This window comes from Salmo salar, chromosome 12 (assembly GCF_965601325.2).
Source record: "Salmo salar chromosome 12, fSalSal1, whole genome shotgun sequence".
Classification (NCBI taxonomy): Eukaryota; Metazoa; Chordata; class Actinopteri; order Salmoniformes; family Salmonidae; genus Salmo; species Salmo salar.
Genome location: NC_138302.1, coordinates 92,218,036 through 92,230,369, shown reverse-complemented (window position 1 = coordinate 92,230,369; position 12,334 = coordinate 92,218,036). Strand labels below are relative to the sequence as shown.

Sequence of the window (12,334 nt, the reverse complement as noted above, 5' to 3'; positions counted from 1 at the left end):
ATGTCTTCAAGGTTAAAAAAGGCTTCTAAAGTTTGTAATTCTCACTTTAAAACGTATCAACCCCTACAAAAAAGTATTCACATTTCCTGTTGCTGTAGGATACATTTCCTGCTGTAGCAAACTGTCTTAAATTAATCTCCTAAATCTGTAGGGCTGAAATAATTATGACTTTTACACACAATGAGAAATACACAGGTAGGGGTCTCGATTCGTCATCCTACAATTTCAAAACAGCTTTAGTTTTGGGTTTGGTTGTGCCAATGGTAATTCCTCATTATTCCTTTCTCCGATTCAGTAAAAGTTATTGTTTACTTCTCCTTTTATAATCAGGGTCAAGTTATTAAAGTAATGTGCCAAAACTTATTTTAATGATGTAATGACAATCACTCAGAAGTCCCTGTCTGCGTCTAAAGCCAAGCCCGGCAGACCTTCTTAAAAAAGGTCCAATGTAGCCGTTTCTATCTCAATATCAAATCATTTCTGGGTAACAATTAAATACCTTACTGTGATGGTTTTCAATTCAAATTGTCAAAAACAAAAAAATGAAAAGTAGCTGTTATTGGCAGAGGTTTGGAACTCTATTATTGGTTTATTAACTAATTTACCTGGTGAGGTCACCAGGCAGGCCAAAACCATCCCATCAAAACAGGCTGAAATTTCACGTGGTCTAATTGAGATTTTCACCAAATTGAGATTTATATTCAAATGAATGAGTGCTACCACAGTAGAGTTGATCCATTCAGAGCATGTGCGGAAGCGTTTGACCTGGTTTAACATGGTTATTTCTTCTCCAGTCCTGTTTTGAACCTGGCAGTGGTGTCTGAGCATGGTCAGTCTCATACACCAGCTGATTAAGCCTATGAGTAGACAATTGAATCTCTCGACTAGGGCCAGGCATTTTGTTAGAATCCTAGTTGTAGTGTATTACTATGACCCAGCTTCATTCCTGGTCAGGTAGTGTGGTGAGAAAAGACCTGACACAGTTATTGCATAAAGTGGCATTGACCAATGGAACATTTGACCCACCAGTGAAGACTGATGAGGTTACAGCGATCATTCTCTCACACCAATTCATTACATTTACATTTGCGTAATTTAGCAGACGCTCTTATCCAGAGTGACTTACAAATTGGTAATTGGTAATTCATAATCTCCCCTCCTACAGTGTCACCTGGTGTTTTGTATGTGTGACGTGTGTGTGTGTGTGTGTGTGTGTGTGTGTGTGTGTGTGTGTGTGTGTGTGTGTGTGTGTGTGTGTGTGTGTGTGTGTGTGTGTGGTGTGTGTGTGTGTGTGTAGTGCCAGCTCCAGGCCTAAGCGATTGCTTAGGGCCCCAGGCTGCTAGTTGAGAGTTATAATATAATACACAAGATGCATGTTTGAAATTTTGTTGTGAATCAGCAGTTTTTCTCTTGTTATGTCAGTCACTCAATTAGCCATGTCACCTAACAATTTTTTGGATTGGTAAATTAGTCTTGCCAGCTATCTAAACATGTAGTAATCATGGCCGAATACCGACCAGGCACGCAGGGCATTGATTTAGTTAGTCATTCTCACTCAATCCTTCACATGGCATAAGCCATGGTAAAATGTGTAGAATTGCAGTAAATGTACTTTAATAACTCTTGGTGCAATCCTCACCTAGGGCCCCCAAAAGGCGAGAGCCAGCCCTGTGTGTGTGTGTGTGTGTGTGTGTGTGTGTGTGTGTGTGTGTGTGTGTGTGTGTGTGTGTGTGTGTGTGTGTGTGTGTGTGTGTGTGTGTGTGTGTGTGTGTGTGTGTGTGTGTGTGTGGGTGTGTGTGCGTGCGTGCGTGCGTGCGTGCGTGTATTTCATCTGACACTGGCTTTGTTGACACTGAAACAGACATATTTCAAGCAGAGTGTAACACACTTTACAGTAGGTTCAGTTTTCCAGGAAAGTCTAGTTTCCCCAATGGGAGAATCAGGAGGGGAGAAATCAGAAATGAATGATCACACCCCAGGAATGTTGTGTTGAAACCATTATCACAGACTAATTCACTGATTAGGATAAAACATATTTTGTCTAGCATCTGCCAAACCTTCATGAAGCATTGCAATATACAGTATCTCTTGGTCAGTCACTTTGAATAAAATCAGATAAAAGTCATCAGTCTCAAACAGCATGAAACAATTTCACCTTTATTTAACTAGGCAAGTCAGTTAGGAACAAATTCTTATTTACAATGATGGCCTGCCTACCCCAGCCAAATCCGGATGATGCTTGGCCAATTGTGCGCCACACTATGGGACTCCCAACCACGGCCAGTTGTGATACAGCCTGGAATCAAACCAGGGTCTGTAATAACAACTCTAACACTCAGATGCAGTGCCTTAGACCATGGTGCCACGCTGGAGCCCCTAACTATGATAACTACAGTAAATAGCTAACAGAATGGCTCCATGGACTATCTGAGTTACCCTTGTATTTTATTTTTACACTCTCTGTGCTCACTCACAGGGCCCTATACACGCACTCACAGGGCCCTACACACTCACTCACAGGGCCCTACACACTCACTCACAGGGCCTACACACACACTCACGGGGCCCTACACACACACTCACGGGGCCCTACCCACGCACTCACGGGGCCCTACACACGCACTCACGGGGCCCTACACACGCACTCACGGGGCCCTACACACGCACTCACGGGGCCCTACACACGCACTCACGGGGCCCTACACACGCACTCACGGGGCCCTACACACGCACTCACGGGGCCCTACACACGCACTCACAGGGCCCTACACACTCACTCACAGGGCCCTACACACGCCATGTGTTTGTCACAAATACATTTGATTTGATTTGATTTTGACCCACTCATATACAATCATCATATACGCTGCTGCTACTCATTTTTATCATATATCCTGATACTAGTCACCTTACCCCTCCTATACATACAGTATCTGCCTCAATCGAGCCAGTATCCCTGCACATTGAAAATATGGTACAAGAACTGACTGACCCTCAATATATTATGCTTACTTACTTTAAAACATGAAACTTACTCTGGGTCATCAGGGTAAAGACCAAACTCTACCCAGTATCCATATGGTTCTTCTTGCTCGTCCCCAAACAGCCCTGCTACAATCTTAGGTCCCGTGTGGCTCAGTTGGTAGAGCATGGTGTTTGAAACGCCAGGGCTGTGAGTTCAATTCCCACGGGGGACCAGTATGGAAGAAAAAAAAATGTTTTATGAAATGTATGCATTCACTTCTGTAAGTCGCTCTGGTTAAGAGCTTCTGCTAAATGACTAAAATGTTAGAAAAAAGGATTCGTCGGCTGTCCCCATAGGAGGTAAAAGCTTTTTTAAGGGGTTCTACCTGGAACCAAAAAGGGTTCTTCAAAGGATTCTCCTATGGGGACAGACGAAGAACCCTTTTAGATTCTAGATATTACCTTTTTTCTAAGAGTGTACGTATGTCAGGCTCTAGGCCAGCACAATGCGATGCTTCATACCTGCTGTGAGCAGTTCCGCAAGAATGCCCACAGCAACGCACTGAGCAGCACATCATTCAAAGCCCAGAGGTGGCCCTCAGATAAAGACATCGGGGCCACAGCTCACTCTACTCCCGACGGCTTTGAATGGGAGCCAGGCAGACAGGCTCAGGTTACCAGAGGCACTGTGTGACTTTTACCATATGAATGAAGCAAACGTTTTCAGGGAAGGGGGAGGGGGGGGTTGTTTCCCGAGCTGCAGATGGTGGATTGTCTTTGTCGCCAGGATCTGGTTGTCAGTCATGCCAGACAGAATTCATTAAATGGACTGACTCCATTAGAGCTAATGACTGGTAGGTCAGTGGTTGTGGGTGGGCCGCGCTATTCTGAACTAACAGACCACATCAATGACTGGGTGTAATTCCTCTACAGTGACACAGCAAAAAAGGTATGTTTATCTATGCATGCATGCATATTCAGCATACAGATTAAAAACCATGGTGCCTTCCACAGAGTCTTAAACAGTATTCTGGTCATGGTGCAACTTTACTACATGGTCTCAAAGATTCAGGGAATGTTATGCAACTGAAAACAAGAAGGGTGTAGCAGAATCTTTCATTACGATTTCCATATTTGTTTGGCAAAATGTGTCTTTCCCTGTGAGAAAGACAAACATGGCTATTATACACTGAGTGTACAAAACATTAAGAACAGCTGCTCTTTCCATGACAGACTGACCAGGTGAATCCAGGTGAAAGCTATGATTCCTTATTGATGTCACTTGTTAAATTCACTTCAAATAATGTAGATGAAGGGGAGAAGACAGGATAAAGAAGGATTTTTAAGCCTCAAGACAATTGAGAAAGGATTGTGTATGTGTGCCATTCAGAGGGTAAATGGGTAAGACAACATATTTAAGTGCCTTTGAACGGGGTATGTTAGTAGCTGCCATGCGCACCGGTTAGTGGAAAGAATCACAACGCTGCTGGGTTTTTCAGGCTCAACAGTTTCCCATGTGTATCAAGAATGGTCCATCACCCAAAGGACATCCAGCCAACTTGACAACTGTGGGAGGCATTGGAGTCAACAAAGACCCCGACAAACTGAGGCTGTTCTGAGGGCAAAAGGTGGTGCAACTTTATATCAGGAAGGTGTTCTTAATGTTTTGTCCACTCAGTGTATACAGTAAAGTAGGATAGAAATCGTTCAAGGTTCAAGGCATTTGAGCTGATGCTGCACTGACAATCTGCATTACTTATGTCTCCTTTCTGACCATGACTATGCTGAAGAACTTGCAGCACAAAGCTGTATTCTGTAGATATTCTCTGGGAAGATATTACAACCAGCTCTGCTAAATTCTTTGCCTCTTCATCCATACATACAGTACATTTGTCTAACCTCAGGAGAACTACTGTCTGGTGTGGTGTATCTACTATAGCTGTTGTGTGCCTGTGTGTTCTGTGTTCTATAGGGATGAGTATGTGTGTTCTGTGTTCTATAGGGATGAGTATGTGTGTTCTGTGTTCTATAGGGATGAGTATGTGTGTTCTGTGTTCTAAAGGGATGAGTATGTGTGTTCTGTGTTCTATAGGGATGAGTATGTGTGTTCTGTGTTCTATAGGGATGAGTATGTGTGTTCTGTGTTCTATAGGGATGAGTATGTGTGTTCTGTGTTCTAAAGGGATGAGTATGTGTGTTCTGTGTTCTAAAGGGATGAGTATGTGTGTTCTGTGTTCTATAGGGATGAGTATGTGTGTTCTGTGTTCTATAGGGATGAGTATGTGTGTTCTGTGTTCTAAAGGGATGAGTATGTGTGTTCTGTGTTCTATAGGGATGAGTATGTGTGTGTTGTGTTCTAAAGGGATGAGTATGTGTGTTCTGTGTTCTATAGGGATGAGTATGTGTGTTCTGTGTTCTAAAGGGATGAGTATGTGTGTTCTGTGTTCTATAGGGATGAGTGTGTGTGTTCTGTGTTCTATAGGGATGAGTATGTGTGTTCTGTGTTCTATAGGGATGAGTATGTGTGTTCTGTGTTCTAAAGGGATGAGTATGTGTGTTCTGTGTTCTATAGGGATGAGTATGTGTGTTCTGTGTTCTAAAGGGATGAGTATGTGTGTTCTGTGTTCTAAAGGGATGAGTATGTGTGTTCTGTGTTCTATAGGGATGCGTATGTGTGTTCTGTGTTCTATAGGGATGAGTATGTGTGTTCTGTGTTCTAAAGGGATGAGTATGTGTGTTCTGTACAATAAAACCCACAGGTCCAACACTGTACAATAAAACCCAACACTTAGCCTATCCTGTGTATCAGGTGTATGTATGTAACGGTGTGAGTATAACACACTGGCCCTTCCTGTGTTTAGAGTGGCTTGCTGGAATGCTTTACAAACCCTGTGTATGACACCACAGTGCAGAAGGAAAATACTACTAAATCGCTACCTCGCTTTCCAACCAAGGTGCATGAACAGTGAAAGATCAAGCTGAAGATTAAAACTAAAATTCACCAAGTTTTGGTCAGATTATCGAAGTGAGCTTGTCAAATGATGTGCTATTATTAAAAAGCAATGTGCTTTGGTCGCATGCCTTCTCTCTCCCTCGGCAGGGGCCAGGGCCGAGCTGGGGGCCACAGAGAGCCAGAAAGACAGGCCTGATGGCAGGAGCCTGGAAGGCAGTCCGCTCTGAACACGTGCTCTAGGAGCCCGCCCCGCCTGGGGCCACAATTCACGGGGAAGAAACACGGCACAGGTGAGCAGAGCAAGAGGGGTGTTCTCATATCTTCAAACCAATTCAAATTTGAATAACTTTATTTTCATAAAACGTCTCATGAGAGAAGTGACATGCAAACTCAATTAAGATCTCTGTGCGAGTCACAATCTCAAAAAAGGTTAACCTGGTCAGAGTATTTTCCCTGATCAGAGTATTTTCCCCGATCAGAGTATGTTCCCCGGTCAGAGTATTTTCCCTGGTCAGAGTATTTTCCCTGATCAGAGTATTTTCCCTGGTCAGAGTATTTTCCCTGGTCAGAGTATTTTCCCGGGTCAGAGTATTTTCCCTGGTCAGAGTATGTTCCCGGGTCAGAGTATTTTCCCTGGTCAGAGTATTTTCCCTGGTCAGAGTATTTTCCCGGGTCAGAGTATTTTCCCGGGTCAGAGTATTTTCCCGGGTCAGAGTATTTTCCCTGGTCAGAGTATTTTCCCGGGTCAGAGTATTTTCCCTGGTCAGAGTATTTTCCCGGGTCAGAGTATTTTCCCTGGTCAGGTGGTCACTATAAAACCTCTTGGTGTAGAGTTAGAGATAAAGTACAACACACTAATAACACGTTCAATGCCGCCGCAAGAGTAAATATGTTTTCTATCTGCACAGCATGTGGAAAACACAGGGAGTGAGCTGTGATTACCAGTAAGCAGACAACCTCACAGCTGTCGTATCTTTGAATCACTGTATGATACAGCCATCACACTCAGCCATCACACTGAGCCATCACACAGAGCCATCACACTGAGCCCACATTATATTCCTCAAGCTACCTTTCTCCATGGATGAATAGGACAGAGTTTCTCACCTATTTTGAAACAAGTCTGTTATATTCTAAGCTAAAAGGAAGTAGAATCCAAGTTTCCAGCCTTTAGTTTCTCAGATGTCAGTCAGTATCAAGAGGACTTCAACAGGATTTGATCCCAAATGTTGACGTGTGTGTTTGTGTGTGTGCGTATTTGATCCCTAATGTTGACATCTGGATATGTGTGTGTGTGTGTGTGTGAATTTGATCCCTAATGTCTGTGTGTGTGTGTGTGTGTGTGTGTGTGTGTGTGTGTGTGTGTGTGTGTGTGTGTGTGTGTGTGTGTGTGTGTGTGTTTGATCCCAAATGTTGACATGTTTGTGTTTGATCCCTTGTGTGTGTGTGTGTGTGTGTGTGTGTGTGTGTGTGTGTGTGTGTGTGTATTTGATCCATAATGTTGACGTCTGTGTGTGTGTGCATTTGATCCCTAATGATGACGTGTGTGTGTGTGTGTGCATTTGATCCCTAATGATGACGTGTGTGTGTGTGTGTGTATTTGGTCCCTAATGTTGACATGTGTGCGTGTGTGTGTGTGTATGTGTATTTGATCCCTAATGTTGATGTGTGTGTGTGTGTGTTTGATCCCTAATGTTGACATCTGTGTGTGTGTGAGTGTGTGTGTATGTGTGTGTGTGTATGTGTGTGTATTTGATACCTAAATTTGACGTCTGTGTCTGTGTGTGTGTGTGTGTGTGTGTGTGTGTATTTGATTCATATTGTTGACGTCTGTGGGTGTTTGCATTTGATCCATAATGTTGACGGCTGTGTGTGTGTGTGTCTGTGAATGTGTGTGCGTATTTGATCGCTGATGTTGATGTCTGTGTGTGTGTGTGTTTATTTGATCAATAATGCTGACGTTTGTGTGTGTGTCTGTGTTTGTGTATTTGTTCCCTAATGTTGACCTGTGTGTGTGTGTGTGTGTATATTTGATCCCTAATGTTGACGTCTCTGTGTGTGTGTGTGTGTGTGTGTGTGTGTGTGTGTATTTGTTCCCTAATGTTGACGTCTGTGTGTGTGTGTGTGTGTGTGTGTGTATTTGTTCCCTAATGTTGACGTCTGTGTGTGTGTGTATTTGATCCCTCATGTTGACGTGTGTGTGTGTGTTTGTGTGTATTTGATCACTAATGTTGACGTCTGTCTGTGTGTGTGTGTGTGTGTGTGTGTGTGTGTTTGTGTGTGTATTTGAACCCTAATGTTGGTTTGTGTGTGTGTATTTCATCCTTAATGTTGGCGTGTGTGTGTGTCTGTGAATGTGTGTGCGTATTTGTTCCCTAACGTTGACGTGTGTGTAGGTGTATTTGATACCTAATGTTGTCGTGTGTGTGATCCGTAATGTTGACGGCTCTGTGTGTGTGTGTGTGTGTCACAGGCCGGCTCATAGCCTGTGGCAAAAATGAGGGGACACGAACAACAGGTATAGGCCAATCAAAAATGTTCTTTATTATAAACCAAAAACTATTAACTGTAAACAAAGAAAAAGGAATGAGGTGTGGAAATGTCATAATGTAGGGTGTATGTAAAGTGCTGGGATGCATGAATCTGTGTGTGTGAAAATGACTGAGTGGAAACTACGTAAAACTACAAAGGAACAAACAAAACAGGATCATACCTGGAGGAGCAGGGAGAGAGAGAGAGAGGTTAGTGAAGCAGTTTAAATACCCTGAGCCCAGGTGGCTCCAATCAAGAACGACCCTCCTCTGCCTGCAGGAGGAACCGCCCCTGCACTGCAGAGGAGGGGCCGTGACAGTGTGTGTGTATCTGTTCCCTAATGTTGACCTGTGTGTGTGTGTGTGTGTGTGTGTGTGTGTGTGTGTGTGTGTGTGTGTGTGTGTGTGAGAATTTGGTCACTAATGTCGACGTGTGTGTGTGTGTGTGTGTGTGTGCATATTTGATCCCTCATGTTGAATTGTGTGTGTGTGTTTGATACTTAATGTTGTCGTGTGTGTGTGTGTGATCCCTAATGTTGACATCTGTGTGTGTGTGTGTGTGTGTGTGTCTGTGAATGTGTGTGTGAATTTGAGGTTGACGTCTCCTTGTGTGTGTTTGTGTGTTTATTTGATCAATAATGCTGACGTTTGTGTGTGTGTGTGTGTGTGTGTGTGTGTGATCCCTAATGTTTACGTCGCTGTGTGTGTGTGAATTTGATCCCTAATGTGTGTGCTAAGAGCCGTGGCGTGACTCTGGACAACACCCTGTCGTTCTCCGCTAACATCAAGGCGGTGACCCGATCCTGTAGGTTCATGCTCTACAACATTCGCAGAGTACGACCCTGCCTCACACAGGAAGCGGCGCAGGTCCTAATCCAGGCACTTGTCATCTCCCGTCTGGATTACTGCAACTCCCTGTTGCGGGGCTCCCTGCCTGTGCCATTAAACCCCTACAACTCATCCAGAACGCCACAGCCCGTCTGGTGTTCAACCTTCCCAAGTTCTCTCACGTCACCCCGCTCCTCCGCACACTCCACTGGCTTCCAGTTGAAGCTCGCATCTGCTACAAGACCATGGTGCTTGCCTACGGAGCTGTGAGGGGAACGGCACCTCCGTACCTTCAGGCTCTGATCAGTCCCTACACCCAAAGAAGGGCACTGCGTTCATCCACCTCTCAGCCCAGTCAAAACTGTTCGCTGCTCTGGCACCCCGATGGTGGAACAAGCTCCCTCACGACGCCAGGACAGCGGAGTCAATCACCACCTTCCGGAGACACCTGAAACCCCACCTCTTTAAGGAATACCTGGGATGTGTGAACTTGATCCATATTGATCCAACTTCATCCATATTGTTGACGTGTGTGTGAATTTGGTCACTAATGTTGACGTCTCTCTGTGTGTGTGTGTGTGTGTGTGCATATTTGATCCCTCATGTTGACGTCTCTGTGTGTGTGAGTGTGTGTGTTTGATACCTAATGTTGACGTCTGTGTGTGTGTGTGTATTTGACAACAAATGTTGACGTCTGTCTGTCTGTGTGTGTGTGTGTGTGTCTGTGTGAGTGTATTTGATCTCTAATGTTGACGTGTGTGTATGTGTGTGTATCTGATCCTTAATGTTGACGTCTGTGTGTGTATGTTTGTGTGTGTGTGTTTGTGTGTGTGTGTGTATTTGATCCCTAATGTTGGTGTGTGTGTGTGTGTGTGTGTGTGTGTGTGTGTGTGTAGTTGATCCATATTGTTGACATTTGTGTGTGTTTATGTATGTGTGTGTGTGTGTGTGCATGCATATTTGATCCCTCATGTTGATGTGTGTGTAGGTGTATTTGATCCCTAATGTCGTCGTGTGTGTGTGTGTGTGTGTGTGTGTGTGTGTATTTGTTCCCTAATGTTGACCTGTGTGTGTGTGTGTGTGTGTGTGTGTGTGTGTGTGTGTGTGAGAGCCATAATGTTGACGGCTCTGTGTGTGCGTGTGTGTGCATGTGTGTATTTGTTCCCTAATGTTGACCTATGTGTGTGCGTGTGAGTGTGTGTGTGCATATTTGATCCCTCAAGTTGATTTGTGTGTGTGTGTTTGATCCCTAATGTTGACGTGTGTGTGTGTGTGTGTGTGTGTGTGTGTGTGTGTGTGTGTGTGTGTATTTGATCCCTAATGTTGACGTGTGTGTGTGTGTGTGTGTGTGAATATTTGATCCCTCATGTTGACGTGTGTGTATTTGATACCTAATGTTGTTGTGTGTGTGTGGTTGTGTGTTTGATCCCTAATGTTGACGTCTGTGTGTGTGTATTTGATCCCTAATGTTGACGTGTGTGTGTGTGTGTGTGTGTGTGTATTTGATCCCTAATGTTGACGTGTGTGTGTGTGTGTGTGTGTATTTGATCCCTAATGTTGACGTGTGTGTGTGTGTATTTGATCCCTAATGTTGACGTGTGTGTGTGTGTGTGTGTGTATTTGATCCCTAATGTTGACGTGTGTGTGTGTGTGTGTATTTGATCCCTAATGTTGACGTGTGTGTATTTGATACCTAATGTTGTGTGTGTGTTTGTTTTTGATCTCTAATGTTGACATCTGTGTGTGTGTTTGATCTCTAATGTTGATGTCTGTGTGTGTGTGTGGGTGTGTATTTGATCCCTAATGTTGACGTCTCTGTCTGTGTGTGTGTGTGTGTGTGTGTGTGTGGGTGTGTATTTGATCCCTAATGTTGACGTCTCTGTCTGTGTGTGTGTGTGTGTGTGTGTGTGGGTGTGTATTTGATCCCTAATGTTGACGTCTCTCTGTGTGTGTGTGTGTGTGTGTGTGTGTGTGTATTTGATCCCTAATGTTGGTGTGTGTGTGTACGTACTTGATCGATATTGTTGACGTCTGTGTGTGTGTGTGAATATTTGATCCCTCATGTTGACGTGTGGGTGTGTATTTGATACCTAATGTTGTTGTGTGTGTGTGTTTGTTCCCTAATGTTGACCTGTGTGTGTGTGTGTGTGTGTGTGTGTGTGTGTGTGTGTGTGAGAATTAGGTCACTAATGTCAATGTGTGTGTGTGTGTGTGTGTGTTTGTGCATATTTGATCCCTCATGTTGAAGTGTGTGTGTGTATTTGATCCCTCATGTTGACGTGTGTGTGTTTGTGTGTGTGTGTTTGATCCCTAATGTTGACGTGTGTGTGTGTGTGTGTGTATTTGATCCCTAATGTTGACGTGTGTGTGTGTGTGTGCATATTTGATCCCTCATGTTGACGTGTGTGTATTTGATACCTAATGTTGACGAGTGTGTGTGTGTGTGTGCATATTTGATCCCTCATGTTGACGTGTGTGTGTATTTGATCCCTTATGTTGGCGTGTGTGTGTGTGTGTGTGCATATTTGATCCCTTATGTTGGCGTGTGTGTGTGTGCATATTTGATCCCTTATGTTGGCGTGTGTGCATATTTGATCCCTTATGTTGGCGTGTGTGTGTATTTGATCCCTCATGTTGACGTGTGTGTGTATTTGATCCCTCATGTTGACGTGTGTGTGTATTTGATCCCTTATGTTGGCGTGTGTGTGTGTGTGTATTTGATCCATATTGTTGACGTGTGTGTGTGTGAATTTGATCCCTAATGTTGACGTTTGTGTGTGTGTGTGTGAATTTGATCCATATTGTTGACGTGTGTGTGTGTGTCTGAGAATTTGGTCACTAATGTTGACGTCTCTGTGTGTGTGTGTGTGTGTGTGTGTGTGTGTGTGTGTGTGTATGTGATCATTATGATGACGTCTCCTTGTGTGTGTGTGTGTGCGTATTTGATCCCTAACGTTGATGTGTGTGTGCGTGTGTATATGTATGTGTGTGTGATCCCTAATGTTGACGTCTGTGTGTGTGTGTGTGTGCATACTTGATTCCTCATGTTGTCGTGTGT

The 12,334-nt window shown here is 44.0% G+C and overlaps 1 protein-coding gene and 1 non-coding gene across 2 annotated transcripts in view; both read left to right on the top strand.

The window, feature by feature from the left end:
• LOC106566077 (nerve growth factor) overlaps positions 1-12,334 on the top strand; it is a 33,515-nt gene that overhangs the window by 17,955 nt on the left and 3,226 nt on the right. Inside the window, exon 2 of the mRNA XM_014133898.3 lies at positions 6,065-6,207. The gene's annotated coding sequence lies outside the window, so the exon portion shown is untranslated. The remainder of the gene's footprint in view (positions 1-6,064; positions 6,208-12,334) is intronic.
• trnas-uga (transfer RNA serine (anticodon UGA)) lies at positions 3,123-3,198 on the top strand. The gene has a single exon. It is a non-coding gene; the product is annotated as a tRNA-Ser (tRNA).